This window comes from Ambystoma mexicanum, chromosome 9 (assembly GCF_040938575.1).
Source record: "Ambystoma mexicanum isolate Mex_15411 chromosome 9, UKY_AmexF1_1, whole genome shotgun sequence".
In the NCBI taxonomy this organism is placed as follows: Eukaryota; Metazoa; Chordata; class Amphibia; order Caudata; family Ambystomatidae; genus Ambystoma; species Ambystoma mexicanum.
Window position 1 is genome coordinate 900,112,152 of NC_090931.1, and position 26,090 is coordinate 900,138,241.

The 26,090-nt window shown below is 47.4% G+C and overlaps 1 protein-coding gene across 5 annotated transcripts in view; it reads right to left on the reverse strand.

Annotated features, from left to right (window-relative positions):
- The window catches only part of DIP2A (disco interacting protein 2 homolog A), a 2,340,120-nt gene that overhangs the window by 1,021,070 nt on the left and 1,292,960 nt on the right, over nucleotides 1-26,090 (reverse strand). The gene's annotated exons all lie outside the window — the stretch shown is intronic.

The following is a 26,090-nucleotide window of genomic DNA, read 5'->3' on the forward strand; positions in this document are numbered from 1 at the left end:
CTATGGTCAGTGTTTGCTTGTTCTACTGTGTTCTTTTGACCTATTGTGAATACACTGTATACTGCCTAACTCTTCTTGAGAGAAGTCGGACTGCTCAGCCACAGCTACCAGGTAAATCTGGGTGGTACAGACTGCTACCAATTGGGTTTAATGCCAACCACCTGTAGTCTTAAATCTTTTGCAGTGGTCCCAGAGGGAACTGCACAGGTTTCTGCCTAACAGGGGAGCGGTAAAGTAGCAGCAAAACCCTGACCGTAAAGTTGTGAGACCAAGGGTTAAGGAAAAGAGGCTCATATTGAAAGCCAGCGAAATAGAATACAATGGAAAGGGGCGATTAAGAAAGCAAATCACCTACCAGTGACACTTATAAACAAAGCTTGGGGAAAATAAGAAGCCAAATGAGAAACCAAGTGAGAAGCCAAGGGCAAATGGTTGCGTCACCTGAAATGGGTGGACCGTTCGGTCTGTTAACTGCACCGTAACCAGAAAGTCCCAACCCGAAGAAGTTACAAACACCAATTGAACATTGTGCTTTAAGGAAGGATATTTTAAGCTTGGGGAAGGGACCCCTGAGAAGCTTTGCTTGTGCTTATAGCTTGGGGAAGGGAACCCTAAGCTCTTGTTGAAGATTAGGAACAAGTTGAACATTGTATTTGGAAGAACCAGTGTTTGAGCTTCGAAAGAATACTTTAAAATCTTGTTGAACTTTGTGAATCCAGTGAAACATTATTTGAACTGTATCTTAAACTTGGAGCAGGGAACCCTGAGATACGTTTGTTGGAACTGTCTCGAACTTGGAAAGGAGGCAAAGAGCCAACCAGGAGCTGGACGAAGCTCAGAACTTTAGTATTAACACTGTATTTGTTATTGCTATCTCTACACTATGTTTAGTATTAGATGTGAGGTCAAGCATAAGGTTTTGACACAGACATACTTTTCATTTTGACTGACTGATATTAACTTTCCTTAGTTTATTTAGGTAGGGAAAACCCCACCTTAGTTATAGGGCAAGAAAGGTGTTAAACCAACCCAAAGACTTTCAATAAAGGTTTTACAAACTGTTACCCTTGTCTGCGTTATCTCTTGACACCATGCCTGTCTCACACTCAACATTCACAAACTGATTCTATTCAAAACCTTGTCAATCACACACAGATTTCTCTACAGTGTGGCTCCCTCTACCTCTCACACAAAATGAGGAGAGCCAATTTATCCAGACCCACCTGAGATACTTTGCTAACCATCTCCTCCAACCCAAACTTAACCAGACTAAAGCGGGAGGCTCGAATTTCCCGACTATTGCAGCCAATCAACAGAACTTACTCCCACCGGCCTTGCAAGCCGAGCAATCACACTGGACCTTTCGTAAATCTCTAAAGACTTGGCTGTTTGCATAAACAATTATCTTGAAATGTCCTGTTCTGAGGGGGCGCTGTTGCGCACGTTGGAAATGGCCGCCTGATCTAAGAGCTCCCGCTCCACCGAGAAATCCTGAGCTAGTTTATCCGTCCAGCGCTGCCTGTTTCGGCTCGGACGACATGGGGGGGGGAGGCCCGGCCGCCCGTGGGTGACCAGGCGAAATCCTGAGGCTCGGGGTCCAGGGATGCCAGAGAAACGGCACGATTCAGATTGACTGGTACACGGAGGGACAGGAATCCGGAGGCGAGCTCCAGAGCAGTCTACTACAGAGCCGCGGCGCGGCTGAAACAGTTGGGCCCAAAGGGGGAGGAGCTTGGTCCCGGTTCGGCCCTGTCACTCTTCTGGTGACACGTTACGGCATCTGGGCTGCCGCGGCGGGGACGACTCTCCGGCCCGTACCTGCCCGAGGCCCGACCCAGCCCCGGTAGTGGTTGTCGCAGTTGCTAAGCCCCAGAGAACTCCTTACGAACCCTACAGTGCGGTGCAGGGCGAGGCATCCGGTGCAAATTGTAGTACGCGGCCTGAGGAACTCTGTGGTAGTAATACCCACGCTGACGACCGGTAAGGAGACGAGGCTGGGCGGAGAGGGAGCCCCGCGGGATGCCACATGGTCGGCCGGGGTAGCGGCTAAATCGGATCCGCAATCACCCTTGTTGAGGCGGGAGGCTCCAGTGCCCGAGTGGGCGGGAGACCACACGGGGTGTAGGCCCTGGTTCTGGCGGTGGCGCGGGACCCCTACTGGAAACTGTAGAACATTTGGGATACAGTATACTGCACCGCCTGGAACGCCATTCATCATGGGGGAACCACAGAGGCCGGCAAAGGGCTCCAAGACTCTGGGGAAGATGAGGAAGGGCCCCATGGACGCCTACACAGGGGGGTCAGGGTCAGGCCGCGTCGGCCGACGCCCACGCGGCCGACACCGAGAACCCTGCTGCTGAATCCAGTGAGAATTTGGACAACCCAACAGCTATAGTCCAAAATGGGTTTCGCTCAATAAACACAAAATTGGATGACTATGGGCCTCATCACGAGTTGGGCTGTAGCCCTTAAATGCGGTGGTAACGTTATTACCGCCGCACTTAAGGGGTGGCCCTATCACGAGTTGGGCGCTAAATCGGCTGTTTTCTGGAGATGAAAATCCCTGTTTTCGGCTGTATTACAGCCGGCTGTATTAGCCCGCAGTATTAGCACCGAAAATTCCCCATTGGATCCAATCAGGAATGGGGATTTACCGTTAAGGCCCAACCCGTGATCCAGTGGTAATACCACCAGACCGGTCGGTGCTAGGGCTATTACAGTTGGCGGTATTACAGCCGGGAATACAGGCCAACTTGTGATGAGGCCCATAGTCTCTACCATCGGCTCCTTAAAGGCTAGAGTGGAGAAGGAAAGACTACGCATAACGGAAACTGAAACCCCCATCAGCACTAATGAAGACACTATCTCGCACCACAGCCGTGATATCATCCAAATTAAGGAAAGCATGACGAAGCTACAGAACAAATGCGAGGACCTAGAATCGCGCTCCAGGCGCAATAACATTCGTGTTGTGGGCGTAGCGGAATCATTTGGAAAGGGCCAAATGGAAAAACATCTTGAGACACTGCTTAAAACCCTTTTCGGACCGGAGGCTTTCTCTGAACAATTTCTGGTGGAACGAGCCCATCGTACGCTGGCCCCTGCACCTAAACCAGGTGCGCCACCACGCACCATAATTGCTCGGCTCCTCAACTATAGAGACAAGGACACAATCCTACGAAAAGCGAGAGAGGCGGGCACCCTTCACTATGAGGAAAGTCGCATACATTTCTATCCTGATTTCTCCTCTGGAGTTCAAGCGAGCAGAAGGACCTATGAGCCAGTTAAGAAGCTCCTAAGAGAGCGCCAGATTCCATACGCTTTAAAGTACCCGGCAAAAATGAGGCTTCAACATGCGGGCAAGGCCCATTTCTTCGAGTCCCCAGCGGAGGCCATGCATTATATTGAAACTTCCATACCCCTTCCTCCCAGAGGGGGCAGACCAGCACAAAACAACAGGCCCAGACCCGTGGAATGAGAAACACTTGTGTGTCGACCCTGCATGGGCCCGGGGCCCACTTGAGTAACTGATTAAGGTACACCAGGTACTTTGGTTGGTGGAGTTGCTGGACCTGATCGGCGGCCATGTGAAGCAACATGGCCACCCGTGGAATGTTCCATAAGTTTGATGGGCTACATCGTCAAGTTGGGGGTGATGATGAGGGGGGGGAGGCGGGTGGGAAAGGGTGAAGGGGAAGTTACGTTCAGTTGTTGGATGGACTTATGGTGGCATTTTGTTGAGGATTTTGGCTACCTTCCGGAGCTACCTCTAAAGGGAGGATGGAATGGGACGACCTGTTGGTTGAAAAGTAAAGTTTTGGTCACGTTTGGGCTGGCACTGATTGTATGGCATGAATACTGTGAACTCGTCAGATTTGAAAATGGCTAATGTTCCATCGCGGGTCCCCGGTGGTGGGCTACAGGTTAAACTACTGACGTGGAATGTGAGGGGGTTGAACAATCCAGTTAAGGTTAGGAAGATCTCCAATTATGTCTCCAGGCATAATCCCCAAATACTGATGTTGCAGGATACCCATGCAGTGGGGACGGGTAATTCTCACATCCTGCCCGGGTGGGGTCCCCTGAGGTTCCACACGGACTACTCGACTCAGTCCAGAGGGGTTCTCACCCTTATTCACCCAGGCCTTGGGTTCCGGGTTGGAGGTCACAAGGTCGATCCCCAGGGAAGATGTGTCATGGTCTGGGGGGGGGGGTGGCTAACCAACAGCTTCTCCTGGTCAATACATTCGGCCCCAACATCGATGACCCGGCCTTCTACTTGGATATATATCAGATGGTTATATTACTGGATGTTTCGGGTGTCTTGTGAGGGGGAGGGCTTCAACTTGGCCATTCTTGATAGATCCTCTACGGTGATGAGACCCCCAAGCAGGACAGCACTGAATCTTAGACATGTCATTGCACAGCTCTCAGTGGTTGATGTATGGAGGGAGGTCCACCCGGGCAGTAGAAGATACACGTTTTATTCCTCGGTACATGATTCCGAGTCCAGGATTGATTACTGGTTGGTCTCCATGCCCATGCCGCCCTCGGTTGAGCGATGTGAAATCCTGCCCCGCACCCCCTCAGATCACTCCCCAGTATTGTTGGAACTACTATTCCGGAAAAACCCCAGGTCCCTTCAGGAGGTGGAGGATGTCTGGTGGAATGTTATGTGACCCCGGGGTAGTGGAGTCACTCCATGTTGAAATTTCGGAGTTTCTGACCAATAATATCGGCTCAGTCGACAGACTCTCGACAGTGTGGGAATCATTCAAGGTCTGGATGAGGGGTCTGTTGATGTGTAGAACTACGGGTATGTTAAAGTATGTGAGGACCGAACTGGCGTCTGTTGAAGGAAAGTTAGATGCACTTGAGAAAACAAATTCAAATACGCAAGTCAAGACAGTACTAGCTGATATAAACACACATCTCCAGGAATGTGACAAGCTTGCATTGAGGGAGGTCCGATATGTGGCAGCCCCGATTCGGGCGCGCAGGTACGGGGAGGGCAACAAGGCTGGCAGGGCGCTCTCCAACCTAATTAAACACGATAAACAACCCACACAGATCACAAGCATACGCACGCAACAGGGGAGGGTTCTCCTTGGGGATAAGGACATTAACGGGGAATTTATGGAATTCTATAAGAGGCTATACTCAAACCAAGATAAGAAAACATCCGCAGAAATCAAGACCTATCTTGAAGCCCTCTCCCTCCCTAGGCTCCCTGACGAAGTGCGCCTGGCAATGGATCAGCCGGTAACGATGGAAGAGATTGGGGAAGCAATCAAGGATCTGTCAACAGGCAGGGCACCAGGGTCAGACAGGTTGGGCGCTGAATTTTACAAGTTCTGTGAGGAACTTGTGCCGATACTATTACAAGTGTGGAAGGAGGCGCTCGAATCCGGCAGATTGCCCTCAACTATGAGAGAGGCCATAATAGTGGTACTCCACAAGCCCAGGCGACCACCACAGGACGTTTCGTCCTACAGGCCCTTGTCACTCATCAACACGGATGCTAAAATCTTTGCAACGGTCCTGGCGAATCGCCTTCTGCCAGCAGTCCCAACCCTAGTCCATCCCGATCAGAATGGGTTTGTCACTACTCGATCTACAGCCCTAAACCTCAGACGACTCTTTGGTATTATGGCACAGATCGACCCCGGGAGGAGCGCAGTGGCCATATCCCTTGACGCTGAAAAAGCATTTGACTCGGTATCGTGGGTCTATCTCCTTTTGGTGCTTGAGGCGTTTGGGGTGGGTCCCACCTTTATACGATACGTAAAACTCCTATATACAGAACCTGGGGCCGTGTCCTGACCAATAAAGCCATTTCCGAGATGTTCCTCCTGGAGAGGGGGACCAGACAGGGGTGCCCTTTTTCGCCCCTACTATTCGCACTGACCATTGAACCTATAGCGGCCGCTGTCCGTCTTAGACACTCAGACAAAGGGATCACAATGAAGGGTTCCACCCAACTAATTTCGCTTTAGGCGGATGACACATTGCTATAGATCAGGGAGCCTGAGGTAAATGTAACACCCATCATGACAGAGATTCCAGGGGTTTGCAGATTATTCCGGGTATACTATAAATATGTCCAAATCGGAAATATTCCCTCTAACACCTGTCACCCGATGCCCTACAGACACACGGGGACTCAAGTGGTCCACAGACCACATTAGACACCTGGGAATACTGGTCTCCAGGGGCAAGCTCACACTCTATGCAGATAACCATGAGGGCTCCCTACAGGCATTAGGCTCCAAGCTTCAGATTTGGGGGCGGCTCCCAATTTCCTTAGCCCCGTGTTGCCATTCTTAAAATGGTGGTCCTCCCTAAACTTTTATACTTATTTGTCAATATTCCTATATGGCCGGGCAGGGACTTCTTCTCCAAGCTCAGATCCATGGTGGTAACATTTCTCTGGAACGGTAAGACAGCTAGGATTAGCTGGGAGAAAATGACAGAGCCCTATTCCTCTGGAGGGATAGCGGCCCCCGATTTCAAGCTTTATTATTACGTCTCCCAAGCCCAATTTGCGAAATATTGGTATAATGACGAGAACAGTACACCCCATGCATGGGTAGAGGAACATACCGCACGAATATACAATCAGTTATTTTCGATTCAAAGTATAAAGACACATGTGCATATAATCCGGTTAGCTGTACAGTCAGGGCATGGATGGCTATATTCAAGAGGCTGGGAGTGGAGGTCCCCTACAATCCAGAGGTACCGCTTTGGGACTTCCCGGGTATACCCCCCACACATGACGCTAACATACAGGAGTCCTGGGACCCTAACGGGGAAATGAAGCTGGTTGACATGTTTGTTAATGGTGTTTTTGTGGACCGGGGTCTCTTGCTGAGGGCACTGGGGGGGTGGACCCCTGAAAACGTTGCAATATTACCGTATGAGGTCGGCATTCCAGAAGAGGTGGCCTCTCTTCCCGGATGAACACCCACCCCATCCATGTGTGCAGTTAGTAACATCTAAAAATGGCCTGGGGATTTCTAGGTTATACACAGCTGTTGAAGCTCATACCCCCACATTAAATCAGATAATGGAGCAGTCCTGTATCCTGTACATCCTGTAAGAAGCGGATTTACAGGGAACCATTGAAGAAAAGAAATGGGCCAGCTATTGTGCATTATCCAAGAAGGTCTCGCTTAATGCTGGCCTAAGGGTGATCCAATTTAAAATCCTGAACAGGCTACATTATACACCGGCCAAAATCACAAGGTTTGCACCGGACGCCTCCGACGCGTGTCCTAAATGTAATGCTCCTCAGGCTGGATCCTTTCACATGTACTGGGACTGCCCAGCACTGAGGGGATTCTGGAAGGCGATGGCTGAGCTGCTGGAAGAAATCACTGAGGTGCCCCCCGATTTGACTCCTCAGAAGTACTTGTTTGGGGACATTGGCAAGCAATCAGACAAAATTAGAAGATTATTTAACATTTCACACGCTATTGCCAAAAAATGTATTTTACAGAAATGGAAAAGTTCTCTCCCGCCCACCCTGAACCAATTCCTACAAGAATTGACACATGTCAACAAGCAGGGGAACAGTTTGTTTTAACCCGACCCTCGGCATGCAGACCTAAGGACATTTGGGGCCCGTTCAGATTCTACCTATGTAATATGATTACTGATGCTGACTTGTCGTCATAATGTTGCTATGTGAAATGTAACGGATATTTTACTCCTGTTGTAACAGTTAAACAGATGTGCTGTGGTGTAACAGCCTATACTTGACCACTAATAAAAAAGAGTTTTAAAAAAAAAGAAATGTCCTGTTCTACTGACTGACTGTACATCTTTCCTTGTGAGTAACTGGTTTATGTAAGAGCACCTTGATGCCCTTGGGTTTAGTACTCTTTATCAATGGAAAAATAAATAGTGGTCATAAAAAGGTTATTAAAATCTGTGTTGCAGTCCTGTATCTTGGGGGAAAGTTGAAATTGTCTCAATATACAAAAAGGGGGGCCCGAGGATATGAACTATCGCCCAATATCTTTTTTGTGCTCTAAACAAATTATGCGGAAAATTCTGTTAATTTTTTTTTTAATTCTGACTAGATTTAACTCAATTTGTGGCCCTAGCACAGGATGGAATCAAGGTAGGCCTTTGTACCCTAAAGTGATGCTAAGGCTGAATTTGCTAATCTCAAAGGACAAGACCATAAGAAAATGAGTTTTCTTTGCTGCTTTCAATGATTTGCGCATAGCCTTTGACCTAAAGTCTAAGCAACAGATATGGGAAGCTATGGCAAAGCAGAAATGTGGAATGCTTTGAATAAGGGTATGCAAACTTTTGTGCATGCTTACAAATCCTAAACTGCAACTCTTTCAAGGGTCCACTGTGATTTCTGCATTATATTCCGACAGGTTACTTGACTTTCTTTGCCGGGTTCAGGAATGCAATGTTCCTCTCAGAGTCATGTTACATCAAGTGCCCTGTTTTGTCCTGTGTATGTAGTCTCACATGACTGGCTACAATACAAGTGCTCTGTTTGTTGGTGGCCGATTACTCAACTGTACCCATGGTGCATGCAGGAACCAAAGAATAGCTCTAAAGAGCGCCCATTTAAAATCCAGCACAATGTAAACGGGTACAAAGTAAAATAACCTGAACTGGTTGCCTACAAGTGGTTGAATGTGAAAATAATTGCGACTTGGAGTGGGCTTTCATCACTTAATCGAATAGTCAGTTGGGCAAGAACAAAAGATCTGCATAGAGAAAATGGATGACAAGGCTGTACCAATGAATTATAATTCCCTGGCTGATCCCAACTGCTTGGTCGGTGCTTAATCTGCTTGAAAGAAACCTTGTGTGAAAAGATGGGGCATCTGGGGCAAACGCTATGAGTGCAAATCCTGACAAAAAAAAAAGCAAAGTTAGAATGTGGCATCCTCGAGTGATTAAGAAGGAAGCCAAAATGTTTAAAATAATGCAGCCCTATGATTGGAGACAGATCCACATTTTCCATAAAGAGAGGGTCTACACCATTAAGTAGTTCAATTGTCGGACGAGTCTTTGGAGCACGAAGGGAACACGTTGACCAAAAGAGTGGGAGGAAGCTCTGCCTGTATTGCAAGACATACAAGACCAATCTTAAAAGTGAAGCGCAACTGCTGTTTGAGGAAAGCAGAACCTGTGATTCAGCCAATGATCAGGTAGTGGCGCATTGTACCCTTGCGTTAGGAAATATCGGGCTGGATGTGGGAGCAGGGACTGGCTAGTTCACTCTCAGACACTCAGACAGGGGTATGTCTGTTGCTGGGCAGATGTGGGGCAAGAAGCGGTTCATGATTTAACAGCCCTTGCCAGTTTGAATGGACAAGATAGTTAACACTGATGGGCTGGAAGGAGAACCTGGCTCAAATTTAGGATAAAAGGAGTCGTCCTGCAGCCATTCTTTTGATCTTTGTTTGGAGGCAAGACCTCTATAAAGAGTTTCAGCCAGCTGAAAATTGGAGGATGACCATTGAAGACATCCAGTATGCCTCCAGCCAGGTCCTGTGACACCCTGTCTCTCTGGATCTATCTCTTTAAGACCCTTGACAGTGTTTCAACCATTGGGCTGGTGGGACCAACCAGTTCAGCCCCCTGCAAGACGATCCTGTCCCTTAGAGCCTTCAGAAGTGTACCAGTAAAACCTGCTGACTGACCAGCTCCAGTCATGACATCATCCATGCATGGCTCCCGGTTCGGAGTATGGCTTAGAACTTCACAGGTCACCAGCTTGTGGCCCAAGAACAGTGTTTGTTCATCTGCTTTTCTCCATCTTCATTAGGGGCTTTTTGAGGAAGTTTTTATATTTGCCTGCTGCCGCCTGAGCGCATTGTTAAACACTGCTGCCTGCTTCCATCGTGTCCTGGGGGCCGCCTGTCATGGAAAAAGTGGAGGTCTGCATCCTGGGATGCCTGCATCATCCAACTGCAAAGCATCAGGAAGCGTCTCATCTGAGCTTGGAAGCACCGCCTACCTGGGCCCAATCCCAATAATGCCCACTGCACTTGCAGCCATGGGATCTCCTGCAAAGGAATAAACGATTGAAGTAAGTGGGCCAGGCAATTCTAGGAATACAGATAGGAGGCAAGCTTGCATACCCTGCTTCTAATGCCCGTCCCACACCCCTCCACAGGGCTGCACGGGGCACAGTCTTCACCCTACCTCGCCCTTGCCTAGTCATCAGTGGAGCTCTGGACAATGTTCCCCATGGGCTTTCCCTACATTGGTGGTATTGAGAGAGGATCCCTAATCTCTTACCTATATTTCTTCATCACTGGAATATTTTACTCGCCCGTTGGCTTTGCCAATATGTTTCTTCACTTTAAAGACTACTGACTCCCAGCAAAAGATACCTTCTTTGGACTTGGGCACCAGGCCTACTCACCTTAGAAGGGAATGATTTGGAGAGTTAGGGGTCTTATTTTATAAGGCAGGGAACATTATTTCCATTGATTTTACAGTGTTTTACATTAGTTTATTTGAATTTCAATTGTTTTACTATGCATTTCCTTTACTGCATACAGGTTTCCAAGTTTTAACTCCATTCTAACTTAAAATAGAGATCACCAACTGTCAATGTATATGTTTACAGAATTGATTTAGTGGTACTATTTACCTGCAATTATCTTCAATTAGAGCATTTTAGGCCTAATAAATAGTATATTTGCATATTTGCTGTCTAATTTGATGTGTGTGCACTGTGTGTTTCATTGTACCATTACACCACCCCCATAGCTCCTGAAGTCTAAGCCCGACTGCTCTACCATCTGCCTTGAAGTGTCTTTTCCCAGTTCACTACAATAGAGTGGCTTCTGGGGACCCTCCCAGTTCTATGCAATATAACTGCTGGAAATAACAATGAGGGTGACCCAATATTTTTTTAAGGCACTTAACACCCTTCCCAACATATTTAGGACAGATGCAATTATATAAACAAACTCCAGTCCTAGAATATTTGGGAAAAGTGTTGAATAGTACCTTTAAAAAAAAAAAATATATATATATATATATATATATATATATATATATATATATATATATATATATCGAGTCACCCACCATGTCCTTTCCAGCGATTATATCACTGGATAACGACCCTCCCTTGGGGCTTGTTCTGAAAATCCATCTTAACGCCTTGATTAAGCAAGACTAAACTAAGTCACTTGCTCAACGGAGTCACAGACCTGCATGAGCCTACAATGTAGGACCATATTTGGAAAACAAGACACTGAGACAAGGACATAACTAAGAGCACTGGTAACCAGGAAATCAGCCAGCTCTGAGTTTAGTACTCTGTTGATAACCAATTTGCTTCCCTGCTGCCAAGTCAATCATGGGTGCACCATCACAAAACCATATTCCCCGGGATGGTGCTAATAATCCCCCACAAAAGCAGAATCCCTTTATTTATTCTTCTGACCACTGACCTTTAGTGGCTCTGCAGTTACCTGCATCTTCTGGGAGCCCTCGTGTTAAGACAAATTCCTAATCTGTGACTCAGGGTGTCCCGGGACATTTTTGATTTTCCCGCTTTGGGTCACCAATCTTTTTCCTCCCAGAGAGTCCCAATCCCGGGCATGAATGGCCATCTAACTCCTATCCACTGCAGTCATTTTCACTTACCATCTTGCATCACATGAGTCTTTAAACTAACTCTCTGGATGGCGGTGACACTGTAAATTGGTATGCAATACAGCATTATACTGCATGCATTTTGTGGCCCATAAATAAATGCTTATTCTCTGCAGGTCCTCATAAAAAAATTGTAAATATTATAGAGACTGCAGGTGGGTAGCTCAGAACAGCTCTGACCAGATCTGGCTGGATGTATGAATAGGTGTCAGATTTCATTATGAATCTCCATCCCGAGTGTGGAAAATATCTCAGATTTCATAGATGCTAAACATCTGAATGGTTCCGTGTGCTTGATTAGAACTCTAATGTGTATCCAGTCCTAGAAAAACAACTGAAGAGCCAGTACATGAAAAGTAAAAATCGTTAAGTGATGTTCTACCAAGCTTCACCTGAACATCGTGCACCTTCACAGGAGGACAGAAATGTCTTTTTCCCTACAGCCAAAAGCTCTCAGATTGTCTTGGTCAAATTATACAGGACTCGGTCATAAGAAAGTACTGGGTGCTCACTAACAGTGACTTGTGCCAACTCTCTTGGTTTGAGAGCTACATTTTAACCTAATGGTGGTGCTTTATTATTGACTGTGTATGGTAGGAAGGCATTGGAGTTTCTCAAGTCCTACAAGCCTGATCTAAAACACTGAATTCTAAACTCGAAAACAGTTTTCCTTCTGTGAAAGTCACCACCCTACAGGCTAGGCAAGAAAGGTACATACCTTCAATATGCTGCATTTTCACTCTGGCAAAAGCTATATAGAGAGCATATATTTTAGAATGTATATTGTGTGGTGTGGCGATTAACAGGAGACGACTACTTGTGCCGTCTAGACGGGGTTGGAATAAATGCCTATGGGAGGAAGGGTGTGTTAGGACATATTTTCTTTTTTCTGATTTACTCCTCCTGACCAGACTTGATTTTCCTTCAGTTCATTCTTTTGGGAAACCGATTAGTCCATATGTCCATCAATACTGAGAGATTATGGGGGTCATTACATGTGTGCCAGGCACAGGTAAACGTCACCAAGGCCCGCTTCCAAGTAATTGCAGGCATACCCAATGTGTTGTCAGCTTTAGACTGCACACATGTAGAGTTGTAGCCCCCCCCCCACGCTGCAGAGGTGGTGTACAGGAACTGTAAGCAGTACCACCGACTCAACATCCAGATGACCTATGATGCCGACTTCACCATCACTCACTGCTGTGCCCGCTTCCCAGAATCAACCCACAACTCCATGTTCCTGCGGAACAGCACAATGCTGGCGTACACGGCACGTTATGGTGGGACTGCAACGTGAGTAGCACAGGTGTGGGATCTTAGTGGGAATGGAAGGGAAAGGAGAAACATGTTCACGCTGTGCCATGAATGGTTTCTGTGCGTCCAAAGCGGGGAAGGCCTTCCGGGCCTAGCGTGCATGCAAGCTGTCGCGTGTCGTACACACAAGTCTATTACTGTCCAATCTGCATTGCGGGTGCCATGCACTGTGTACAGTCGCAGCTGTGGCAGGGGCACGACAACATCAAACACAGACAATGTGAACACGCAGGCATATGGGTGACTCCCATTAGGGCCAGTCCTGTCCTACAACCAGCCACCCAAACCCTGCACAGACAGCATGTCCAGCAGTGGTTGTCACAGGGTGCAGCAGGGCGCCTGAGGCTCCGCCAGTTCACAGTACTAGATTCATGTATTAGGCACGCGCACACACACACACAGTCATGGTGAAAAGCTCTGTCCAGCCCCATACATGTCGTGGCTCACCTCGTGTCCTACCACTTGCAGGTGATTCTGGATATCCACTACTGCTGTGGTTGATGACTCAGAGATCCCCAGACGCAGCAGGAAGTGGCATACAATCATGCACATGTGGGAACCTGGACAACTATTGAGCAGCCCTTCCGGCTATTGAAGGCACGTTTCCAATTACTACACCGGTCTGGGGGTGCACTCATGTACAGGCCAGAGAAGCTAGGGAAGATAGTCCTGGCCTGTGCAATGTTGCACAATATATGCATCAGATGCAACATACCCCTACCCCCGGATATTGACATGCCACAACCAGAAGGTGAAGCTGAAGACCGGCACGTGCATATAGATGGCAGGGAAGGGCGTGTAGCCCGTCAGGAAATAATTGACAACTTCTTTTGACTCACCATCCACTTTGTACAACCCATGCCTCTCAAAGCATGTGACATGCACAACCAATAAATCAGATCACACCAATGAGGAATGTCCAGTCATTGATGTACGGGCTTAACCAGAAGTATCTTTCAGGTGGAACTATGTACAACCAATGCCCTGTCCCCTCCCTCCCCAAACATTCCCCTCACCAAACACCCCTACAAATTAAAGTGTCATTAATGGTGTGATTCAAAGTCACCTTCTATGTTTGACGTCACAGGCCTTGGCATGTGCGAGTGATCCCGACAGCTGCTGGGAGCGCCACCTTGGGCTGCCCTGGGGGGAGCTTGCTAGTGTGGCGACAATGGAGGGGTGGTCTGATCCCTGGACACACATGCAATCCAAGGCTGCCTGCAGGGTGTGAGTGAGAGACTCGGTGCGAGCAGAGGCACCCTCATTTCCCTTCTGGACCCTCTGTGCTAAGACCACCAGGGGGGAGGTAGTGCAGCTGAGGGCACGGGGACACAGAGCCGGCTGCTGCCCTGCACGCATTCCTGCATCATACTGGACTCTTCAAGTTGCTGCCTGACCATGACCGCCACATCGACTCCCTGGCTGACTTCTGCAATCACTCCTTCGCCTTTGGAGTCTTCCCATCCCTCCTCAAGCACTCCCTTGTGCACCCCCTTCTTAAGAAACCCTCTTCCGACCCCTCCTGCCCAGCTAACTATCGCCCAATCTCTATCACTCCCTTCCTGGGCAAGCTCCTTGAGAAACTGGCCATCTCCCATCTTAATCTCCATGCTGAATCTGTTGGTAGTCTTCATGACCATCAGTCTGGCTTCAGAGCTGCCAGAAGCACGGAAACTGCTCTCCTGAACATCCGTGAGGACCTGCTCTCAAACCTTGACTCTAACACCCCATATGTTCTCATTTTGCTCGACCTCTCTTCTGCCTTTGACACTGTCAACCACACCATCCTGCTCAACCATCTCAGTGATAACCTGGGTATCACTGGTCAGGCTCTGGCGTGGCTCACCTCCTTCCTCTCCAATCGACCCTCCCAGGTCCAACTGGGTTCCTTCCTCTCTGACATCTTTTTCTCTGGTGTCCCCCAGGGATCTAACCTCTCCCCCTGGCTGTTCAACCAGTATCTGGCACTTCTTGCTCACCGCATCGCCGCTCTCTGTCCCAACTTTCAGTGCTACACGGATGATACCCAGCTCATTTTCCCTCATCTCGGACTGTCTTTCTGCTATCCAGGAAAGGTGTGCCGCCAACGACCTCTGCCTTAACGCCAGTAAGACTGAGATTCTACTTATCGGCACACCCACTCCCTCCTTCCCTGCAGCTCTCTGGCCGGCCTCCCTTGGCCCTCTTCCTGCTCCTACCTGCAAGGCAAAAAACCTCGGGGTCATCTTCGACTCCACACTCTCTTTCTCTCCTCACATATCTGACGTCTCTAAGAAGGCACACTATCAGCTGCACCTCCTCAGAGGTATCCTTTCTTTCCTCTCCTTCCCCCAGAAGCTCACTGTCTCCAGAGCACTGGTTCTCTCGAAGCTGTACTACTGTAACAGTCTCTATCTAATTCTTCCTGCCTCTACTCTCCGCCCTTTGCAACTCATCCAGAACAGGACCGTGAGACTTGTCCTTGGCCTCAAGCCCAGGGACCGTATCTCTCCAGGACTGAAATCACTACACTGGCTCCCAGTGGCTGCAAGGATTAAGTTCAAAACCCTCTGCATTATCCACAAGGCCTTCTGGGGCCTTGGGCCAAAATACCTTCAACTCTCTCTTCCTAAATATCTTCCTTCTCAAGCTCTTCCCTCATCCACCTTCAACTACCTCAGGGTCAGGCGCTTCTCCAAGCAACGAGCTAGGGGTAGATCTCTCTCCACAGCAGGGGCCTCCCTCTGGAACAGCCTTCCTGCCTCCCTGAACCTTGATGAGAACCATCTCCGGTTCCAGAAGCACCTCAAAACCTTCCTCTTTGCCTCCGCTTTCTCTCCCTCTCTCCCCTGCTGAAATCACTGAACCTTCACTGAATCTGCAACTGGGCCACTCACCGATCTCGGTCCTTGGTCCAGCCACTCTTCCCTGCACTGCCTACCTGCACTACGGGACTGTCTCTGTATCCTACAGCCCCTTTCTCCCGGCACTTACCTTGCACTTGCCACCAGCTGGCCCTATTATTTATCTTGTACTCTACTAGTCATGTACTGCACTTTCCCCTCTCCCCTTTCCCTTGCTTTTTCCCCAGTCCCCTCTACCCTTGCACTATCTGACTGACACCTGGCCTAGTAGGATCGTTGTCTGTCTCCCCTTGGTCCCCTCCCCCCTGCCTCGTCGCGCCTTGAAACACTTGTGTATAGGCGCGTTACAAATGCCATATCATATCTCTTCATGCCTGCCCCCGATTCTGCGGTTGCGTGCATCCATCTCCTGGATGTTTGAGATTGGAGGTGGAGTGGGGCTATACAGTGGGCTGAAGCTCGGCCTGTGGTATGGGTGTGGCCCAGGGAGCCATCCATGCTTTTTCCTGTTTCAAACACTGCATCATCGTATGTCGATGTGCCGGTGACTGGTGTTGGGTGGGCACTGGACGTGTTGGCGGGCCCATTGACTGCGCTGCCAGGCAGGTGGTTGGGGCACAAGGCCCGAGGGCTGCGCTGCAGGTGGTTGGGGCACAGGGCCAGAGGGCTGTGCAGCTACAGCCGGCGTTGACTGATGTGATGTTGCGTGGTGTTGCCCCCTTCCTCTGTGTTGCTGCCTGGGCTGTGGCGGGTCCAGCATGGTCACTGTCGGAGGATGTGCCAGTCAGGATGAGATGGGCATGCAGTTATTCACCTGTGGCCCACCTCAACTGACTTGCAATACACAGATACGTCATTGTGTGTATGACTTTGCCTGTACATGTGTCCGGCTGTCAGGACTGCTCTGACACGTGCATGTGTGTGCAGTATGGATGCACATTGGTCGCGGTCCTGCCACGCTGCCTTTTACTGATGTGTGCATCGTGTATGTGCTACTTGTCATGTTGTCCCTTTGCACACATGACCGCTACTCATGTGCCTATATGTGTGTGTGCATGCATTTTGGGTGCAATGCCTGTGCAAGTCTTACCCTGGCCCCCAAACCTGCCATCTGTATCTGCATGGCCCATATTAATGTTTTAGGCATGTCTCATTGGCATGCACTTGGACATGCCTCCATGATGTGTGGGGTGCATCCCATAGGCGTCCAATGTTTTGTATTTTTATGTGGCTTGTTGTACTCACTGCCCTCTACTTGCTTCCCAGCTCCGGCCTCCATCACTCCTACTCCCTCAATCCCCTCCATGTACAGCACCGTGCTGTGCTGCATGTCTCCTCCCACGACATCAGGTTCAGTGGGGACGTTGTCCCAGATACAGTGGCAAGGCATTCCCTCTGGTGTGCCGAGAGTAGGTTCCTCACTCGGAGGCAAAGGTCACCCTGCCTTTTCCGGCAGTCTCTTGGGGTGTCGGTGCAGGGTTCACCGTTGACCTTCTGGGCCATCTCCTCCCATATTGCAGAGCCAAATATTTTGTTCGCCTTGGCCACTATAGTATCAGCCAACGCGCTGAGTTTCACCTCAGAGAACCACAGCTTCCGTTAACAGACCTCTGAGACACACAATTGTGTTGTTCCTGCCATGTTGCTGGTGTTTTCGTGACTGGATGGCTACAGGAAGTGTCCGATATTACATGGATTTACTTTTTCAAAATGGCCACCAGCAAGCTTCCAGTTCCTGTGATGACGCTGTTTCAGGTTCCGCTGCCGGTGTTACCGGCATCGATTGGTCCATTGCCGGTGATTCCGTGATTGAGCATGCCAGAATCGCTGTTACTGACATTATTTAACATGGAAACACCAGCATGTCATGTGTTTGCCCGTGTTTGTCATGCCGGTAATACCGATTCCAGTAATGTGGGTTGTTTGCTACCGCAAGGTTGTAATGTGCCGGTGATTCTGTCACTACGTTTGCCGGAAACTGCTACCGGGATGACTGAATCACCAGCTACAGGTAACTCGTAATGAGGCACCAAGCCTCTGTGAATTTCTTGTATTGTTACAATTGCACACATCACCTTAAAGTGAAGTGCAGTTAGGATACTTGGTATCCTTAAATCTTTTTCTATAATGGCATTTTGGTTACTTATATAATGAGACTAGGATGAGCTGGTGGCAGCAGATATTTTTCCACAATGTCTGTAACATTACCGCAATGGGCAACTAACAGTGGTTAGCACCCTAAGATGGCTGTGACATGAGATTTTTGCTCGTCCTTTGGTCATATTTATTGTTCTTTGGCCTTTGCAGGTCAGGAAATGCCATATATGGAATGCTCTTTCCTTGAGAAAGCTGCTGCTTTTGTGGGCTCAGGCCAGTTTGTGTATGGGCCAGGATGTGGGGTCTCAGACTGTACGGTCCATGTACATATCCAGGTGCCTGAATGGCTGTTGCTGGGAAGATGTTGTGGCTGTCTGTTTGAATGGTGCAGATCCTTACCATTGGTGGACGTGGGTCAGTTTCCAGCTCAAATTCTGGTTAAAGGAGGGCTCCTCCAACTATTCGAGAGATCATTGTTGGAGCCAGGTCCTGTACGAAGAATAGTAGCCAGTTGGCGACCCAAAAAATTCCCCTGCAATTGGCCAGCAACAATTCCAGTGAAGTCAGTGAAGCCCTGTGTTCAGATGGATTTCTAGAATCTGACCCGACAGCATGTCCGTTTGTGCCCAATGTGGAGCCAATTGTTATCTCAAACTCGGTTCCTATGAATTTTCTGACTATGGAGGAAAGAAGAAAGTCTTTGTTTTTGGGAGTTCGGCTAGGTGGTCGGCTGCCAGTGTCAGATAGACCCCTGAGGGATCAACCGGGGGGTCGACTTTTCAACTCCCGGTACATAGTGAGACCATTGAAGAAGCATCAGGGTCACTGTCTGCCTTCCAGCCACCCCCTTCGGATGATCCTTTAAGTTACATTTGTTTGAGTCGTACCTTTAAGGTCAAGGACCTGTACCCTCTTAATAGACAATACATTTGGGCACTCTTTAGCCAAATACCTAGCCTCCAATCTTTATCATCAAAATATATTGCTACACTGGTCTTCACAGACTTTCGCCAAGTCAACGTGGTGAAGATTGGTTTTTACTCAAAACTAGTCTACAACCTGGTTATGGCTGAAGGAGAATGTTTATGCAACACGGGAATGTTTACTTTTGGATTTGTATTTTTGTAGGATTAATCTTATTCTGATGTTAGTAATGTACATTTATGTATACTTCTTTGTAGTATATAATTCAGACTCCCTGATGAAGACGTGGTCAAAATAAACCAACACGTCGAAAACCGGTTGGAAACGGAAATTAGTTGGTGATCCTTAATATCGACTCCAAATTATGATGAAATATATAACATCTGTTGAATATCATGTATTTACTCATGGTGTCGTATATTATTCAAAATGTATGGGAAAGCATTATTGCATTTGTCTGTATGAGTATGATTGCTGAATTAATGAGTGCATTGAGTTGTGTAGAAATGACTAATACTATCTACACTGTTTTAGATGTGATTTTACCTGCAACCCAATTGTTGCTCTTAGTGATTTATTCACGATTGTCATTTATAATTATTGTATTAAATAAATATGTTTGATGCATATTTACTAAATTCAGTCCTCTGGATATTTTTTCAGTGTACATTGTTGTGATAATTCCCTGGTGCAGAGTGTGGGGTCTCCCAACATTTCAGCATATTACTATGGAACGGACTCCTAAGCAATGCAAACAACCGTAACTAAATTCTACGTCCGAAAGTGACCTCAACACCTGCAACCCCTGGGCCATCCTCCATGGGAACAAACACAGAAGACTGGGCCCCCAACAAAATCCGGAACCTCAGCAGTGGTCTCTGGAGAAAGCGGAGTCCGGGGTACGTTAGCATAACTGTCTGCCCCTCACTGAGAAACTCATGGTGACAACAAGTAAGGCAGACAAGTGATCACAGTTCAAGGGTGTTTATTGAACAATGAATGCAGTGTGCAGGTTAGAAAAATGCCTAATCTAAACCTAAATCTAAGATGGGAGCAAGCGTCGACCATCAAATGAAAAATAATGCAGTCCTAGTGGCGTTGTGTCAAAATAAAAGGGGCCTACACTAAGAAACCTATTGCCAAAACCTCACAACTAATACAAAAAGGGTGTGGGATAGTCCTCCAGAAAAGAAAGAAGTGTCCTCAAATAATATGTCAGGATGCAGTAGCCTGGGTCTCCCTTCCCCACATTTTGGGCACAGGGTTTAGTCTCCTGCTTCTCCAGCACGAGACAACAGTTCCAATGGCAGTTCTCAGGACTGTCAATGGCCAAGTCTCGCTTCCTGTGAAAGTCTCTTGCCTTCGGGGCCGGATGTGCTCAAATAATTAAAACAAAAGTTCCTTTAACCAAATGAAAGTTTGTTCCCAATGTTCGCTGGGTGATGGGTTCACCCCGGGTCCCCCTCTTCTGAACACTGACCCTTCACGTATTGTATTATATCACAGTTCCTTTATCAATCAACTTTGGATAATAGCTTCACCCCTGGATCTCCCTCAGTCAGGCTCAGACTCCTCTTCTCTTTATATTCTTGGGTGATGGCTTCACCCCTGGATATCCCTCGGTCGGGGTTGGACCCCTCTTTACTTAACATTCACAATTGTTCAATATTGTTGGGATTCACTTCCCTTTCTTTCACAGAGTTTGTAGATCAAAGTATTTTGATTGAACTGGGATTTTGCTTGACCCTCTGTATGATCACTTTGACCTACTTCACTGGCCCTCCTATGGCCTTCTGGTATCTGTAGTTTCTCTCATATGGGGCTCGACCAGAGTCTCTCGAGTTAGCAACCATGCGGTACTGTTTTCCCTCTGCAGGTGGTCTCCCCTTCACACTTAACAGTTCATTCAAAGTTCATCAGCTTGGTTCAAAACTTGCCACTCTGCGATTTTTACTCAGCACAGCCTGGTTCTTATCGGTTCTCCCCTCGACTCACCAGCTATGTCGAACCGCTTGGCTTTTGGCTTCTATGGAGTCAAGACCCGTACCGGGGGCGGGAGCTTCCCTCGCTCCTGCTTATCGGCATAGACTTGCCCTGTCTACCGTCGACATCTGCTGCAGGACACTTGTGCTACTGTTCGCGGTCTTAGGCTCTCTTCCACGAAGGCTCTGCAGGCCTGAGATCAAAAGGGCAAGGTCACTTCTCTCCTCGCCACCCTTTCGATTCCTGCCACCTTTCTCCTTCTCATGAACTGCTGCATGGTAGCCGTCTCGTTGTGCTGTCTGTTGTACTCGCCTTGCTCGTCCGGCGCTCACTTGCTCCACCTTTTATCCCTGTGGGGAAAAGGAAGGGCTGTCAGGTGTGTGTGTGGTGGAAGTCAATTGCCTGACTTTGCCTGACCCTCCTGTCGGAACATGTCAGGCACACAGTTTTATTACAAGACCGTAAACCAATGTTCATGTCGGAAAAAGAAGGGGTCGGAGTATCGGAAAAAGCTGTTGGTAGAGTTTCCAAACATCCTACAGTCTCGGACGGGAAAGAGGTGATACATGGAATTACAGACTTTGTATTTGGGTTTGGGGTGCTCACAGATGCTAGATTATGGAGGGTTTGTTAAATGGACAAGAATGACCGAGGTGGAGAACAGAACAGAGGGGATTGTGGGAACGGTAATGCTCTGTCATAGTGGATTGGTTGATCGGAAAATCATAATTAGAGGGACAGGATTGGTAGGGTTTGTGGGGCAAACGAGAATAGCTGTGGCCGTGAAATAAACAAGAGGGATTGTGGGAACTGTAGTATTTTACCGGAGTAGGTTGGGAGTGCGGAAGATAACAGTCAGAGGGACGGGAAGAAGAATGACAGAGTATTCAGATCGGGAACAGGATGATGAGCGGGAATAGCGTATAAAAGCCTCTTTGACTTTGTTCCCCTCACCATCCTCCCTGTAATAGTACTGCGTCTAACCTGCGGTATTACCCGCAGCATAACTCCGGGTTCCCCTACCCAGGTTATCCTCCCCCAATGGTCCACCCCCAGGAACTGGATCCAACAGCAACAGCTGTGTCCTGGCCGCCGGAATAAGGGATTCTCGGGGTCTTACTGGGAGAATACCCTCAGGTTTCTCACATCAGCCTCCACAATAGTTTTACATGGGCATAATGTCCTGTCCCTACACCATTCTTTCCTGACTTTAGTTGGTGGAGGCCTGATTAAGGATCCCTTCCATAGGTCTATCCAAGTGACTGGGAGGGAGTAGATCTACTTACCCGAACTTTAATTAACTTTTTGACTTTGTGATCATCATAACCACTGGCATCATCCAATCTCCTAATAAACCTGTGAAGTAGACCATTGAAACTGGTGACTCTAGGGCACAAGGCCACAAACCACCCAAGGGATGGACTTGTTAAGTGTTAGGGGAACAATTATGTGGTTATTCTAAGTGTCATTACTACATTTCATGCATATAAGTAAGTATCTGTGTTGCACTGCTTACTGAAGTATATTTATTTCAGTTTTTATAGGGCGCTACATGCCCGTAGGCCTCAGAGCGCTGCATGAAAGAGAGAGTCTATAGTCCAAAGAAACATTTATTCAGGTAGGTTAAAAAGAAATCTCTTGGACTGTTTCTTAAAAACGGTAAATGATTGGGATGTTTTACTGTTCACGGGTAGCACATTCCATTCACATGGAGCATTGAACTCGAAGCTACAATCGAGATCTCGGTTGATTGAACAGCAGAGTATCTGATGAAAGTAGGGTTCTGCCTGAAGATTTCCTCTTTAATCTGTTGGCAAGGTAGGGAGGAGACTAATCATTTTGGCCTTTATAGGCAAGGGATAAAACGTTGTGTTCAATTGTTTGCTTTACTGTGAGCCAGTGTAATTTCTTCCTAGAGTCAGTGAAGTGATCACGCCTGGCCAGGCCAAACCCTGCTCTAACAGCTCAATTTTGCACAGTTTGTAGCTTCTTCAGATTCCCCTGGGGCGTCCCCATTAACATAATGTTACAATAATCCTGCCGCAAATGTATCAATGAGGACGCCAGGAGAGAAAGGTTAGCAGTGCTAAGGTAAGGCCTGATTTGATGTAAAACTTTAGTTACGTAACCACAGAATGAACGAATTTGGGAAACTTGTTTTTTCATTGAAAGGATGGCATGCAGTATAACTCTGATTTTCTCACAGGTATGGAGTTACCTGCCACCTCCAAAAAAATGATATTGTTGGGGAAGATTCTTTAATCTGGGGTTAGAAGCCAGAATGAGCAGCTTCGTCTTGGAATCATTGAGAGCCAGGGAGTTAATTGACATCCATGCTTGAATTTTTAAATAAATAAAATTCACGGTGTCTACATCTTTCTGGAAGTTGCCTGACAGTTCAAAGAGGATCTGCGTGTCATCAGCGTAATTTGTGAATTGAACACTCAGGTGGTCAAGGAGGTCCAGGAAGGATCTAATGTATATATTCAAAAGCATGGGGGAAAGACAAGAACCCAGCGGGACACCACAAGTACTTTGAATCGAAGTAGCTCAATACCTCTCGAATACCTCTCTAGAAGTTATTTGGCCCAGAAAAGACATCACCCACTTTGCTGCAATTTTGGAACAATTTGCTATAAATAGTAGTCTAGAGCGGAGCAGATCATGGTCATGGTATGCTTTCTAACTTCTCCTAATGGCAAATTTATAGATCTATTTTAGAGTAAGTGTGTGATAATATTGGACTAGAGGTTTTACTTGCTTAGTGTTTATTTTAAAAGCCTAGAAAACCATTTTAGATTTGTGTTCTTACCAGCTAACTGGAATTATTGGTGGCGTTTTGTGTCGACTCATTGTAGCAATAGATCACTCTCACAGCCCTATTCAGACAACGCATTGGGAGATCTGCTACTACCTCTATTGGGTTTGGCTAGTCCTCAAGTGTCTCCCTGTTCACCATAATAGAGTAGCTTCCCAAAATCTACCCCCAGGGTTGATTTTGGAAATCCATCTAGGTAAGGGGTTATCTACAACTAAAAGGATATTCCACTCTTGAAACCAACTAAAGTTTAACACATCAAGACACCTTTTTGATTAATGTGTTCGGATACTTAATCTTCTAGGGTTACAGACCTCACTCTGGATCTGAGGAGGTACTCTTGTTGTTAGGCAGAATCCTGTGCAGTTCCCCTAGGGAGCACTACAGAAGATTAAGACTACAAGTATATGCAATATATCCCCTTTGGTATCAGTCTGTACCACAAAGATTTAGTTGGTAGCTGTGGCTAAGCAGTCCGACTTAACTCAAGGGTGAGATGAGCAGTATTCAGGGTTTACACAATAGGACTACAATACTAGGGAACAAGGAAACACTGACCAAAGCTTTGTATCAAAAAGAAGAACAAGTTACTTCTTACCTGGTAACGTTTTTTCGATGGGATGTTCCTCCGACTTATTCCTTTTCTTGATAGATCATCTCCAGCTTGCTGGCCTTGGAATTTTTTTTCAGTAGAGGGTGCTGCGAATCGATGTCCCTCGAGCCGATGTCCCTCGACAGCCTCGGTATCAGCGCCGACGTCATCATGCGTATAAATAGACTCGGCAGCGTCCGTTGCTCAGTTCCGTTTTGACGTTAACAGTCGTTTTACATGAATTGGTTATTGACCCAGAAGGAGCGTAAACTGTAACCACAAGGGAAGTTTTACTCAGGGGATGAATAGGAGGGGCGATAAGGAATACGTCGGAGGAACATCCCATCGAAAGAACGTTACCAGGTAAGAAGTAACTTGTCCTTCGAAGGGATTGTGTCTTCCGATGTATTCCTCATCGTGATAGACTCCCATAGCAGTGGTGTGTAACTGGAGGCGGGAGTAAAATTGCCATGTTTCCCTTCAAGAATGAACAGAGTGCAACACAGCTTTGCCAAATCTAGTCTCTTGGCTAGAGGAGGAATCTAGGTTGTAAAATCTTGTGAAGGTATGTGCAGACGACCATGTGGCAGCCACACATATGTCTCGAATCGGTACCCCTCTTTGGAGGGCCAAAGAGGCTGCGATACCCCTGGTTGAATGAGCCCTAGGATTTTGAGGAGGCTCTTTCCCTGCCAGTTTGCAACATTCCAGAATGGCTAAAATAATCCATCTGGAAATGAAATGTTTTGTTATGGGTAATCCCAATTTGTGCCCTGAGTAACCTACGAACAGTTGGTCTGCTTGCCTAATCCTAGCAAGTCTGCTGATGTGAAAGCTCAAAGCCCGCCTTGGGTCCAGCCTATGTAGCCTTTCTTCCTCTTTCCCCGGATGGGGAGGGGGATAAAATGAAGGTAAGGTAATGTTCTGAGTGATGTGGAATTCAGAAACCACCTTTGGGAGAAAATTAGGCTTCACTTGTAGGACAACTTTGTCTTTATGAAAAATTGTATGAGGGGGTTTACAAGATAGAGCTTGTAATTCGCTCACCCTCCTAGCAGATATCAATGCCACTAATAAGACAGTTTTAAGGGTGAGAAACCTTAGTGAACAAGAGTGGAGTGGTTCAAAAGGAGTACCCATCAGGAAATTTAAGACTAAATTTAAGTCCCATAAGGGAACTTGGAATGGTCTTGGAGGATAGACATTGGTTAATCCCTTCAGAAATTGAATTACTAAGGGTAACTTGAAATACGATGGTTCCTCTGCAGTGCGCTTGAAGATGGATAGCGCTGCGAGATAGCCCTTGATAGTGCCAACCTGAAGGCCCGAATTTGCCAAATAGAGTAGAAAAGATAACACTGTTGGTGTACCACATGAAAAGGGGTCGATATTCTTTTCTCTACACCAGCTGCAAAATGTGTTCCAACGGCAGCGGTATAAAGTCTTTGTTGCTGGCCTTCTTGCCAAAAGCAACACCTCCATGACGTCATCTGGGAGGTCCCATTCCTTGTATCTCAACCTTTCAGATACCAAGCGTGAATGTTGAGGTTTCTGATGTCTGCATGGAGAACCTGACCTCCCTTCTGCGAGAGAAGATTCTCATTCAGTGGAAGACGAATTGAGGGGCAGATGCACATGTCCAGAAGGTCTGGGTACCACGTTCTCCTGGCCCAGTGTGGGGCAATTAGGATCATGGCTTTCCGGAACCTTCTCAACCTCCTGATCATTTGAGGAAAGACAGGGACTGGAGGAAACGCGTACAGAAGTGGAAACTCCCAGTCCACTACGAGCGTGTCCCCTAGAGCTCCTCTCGGGGGAAATTCCCTTGAACAAAACTGATCGCACTTCCTGTTGATGCTGGTGG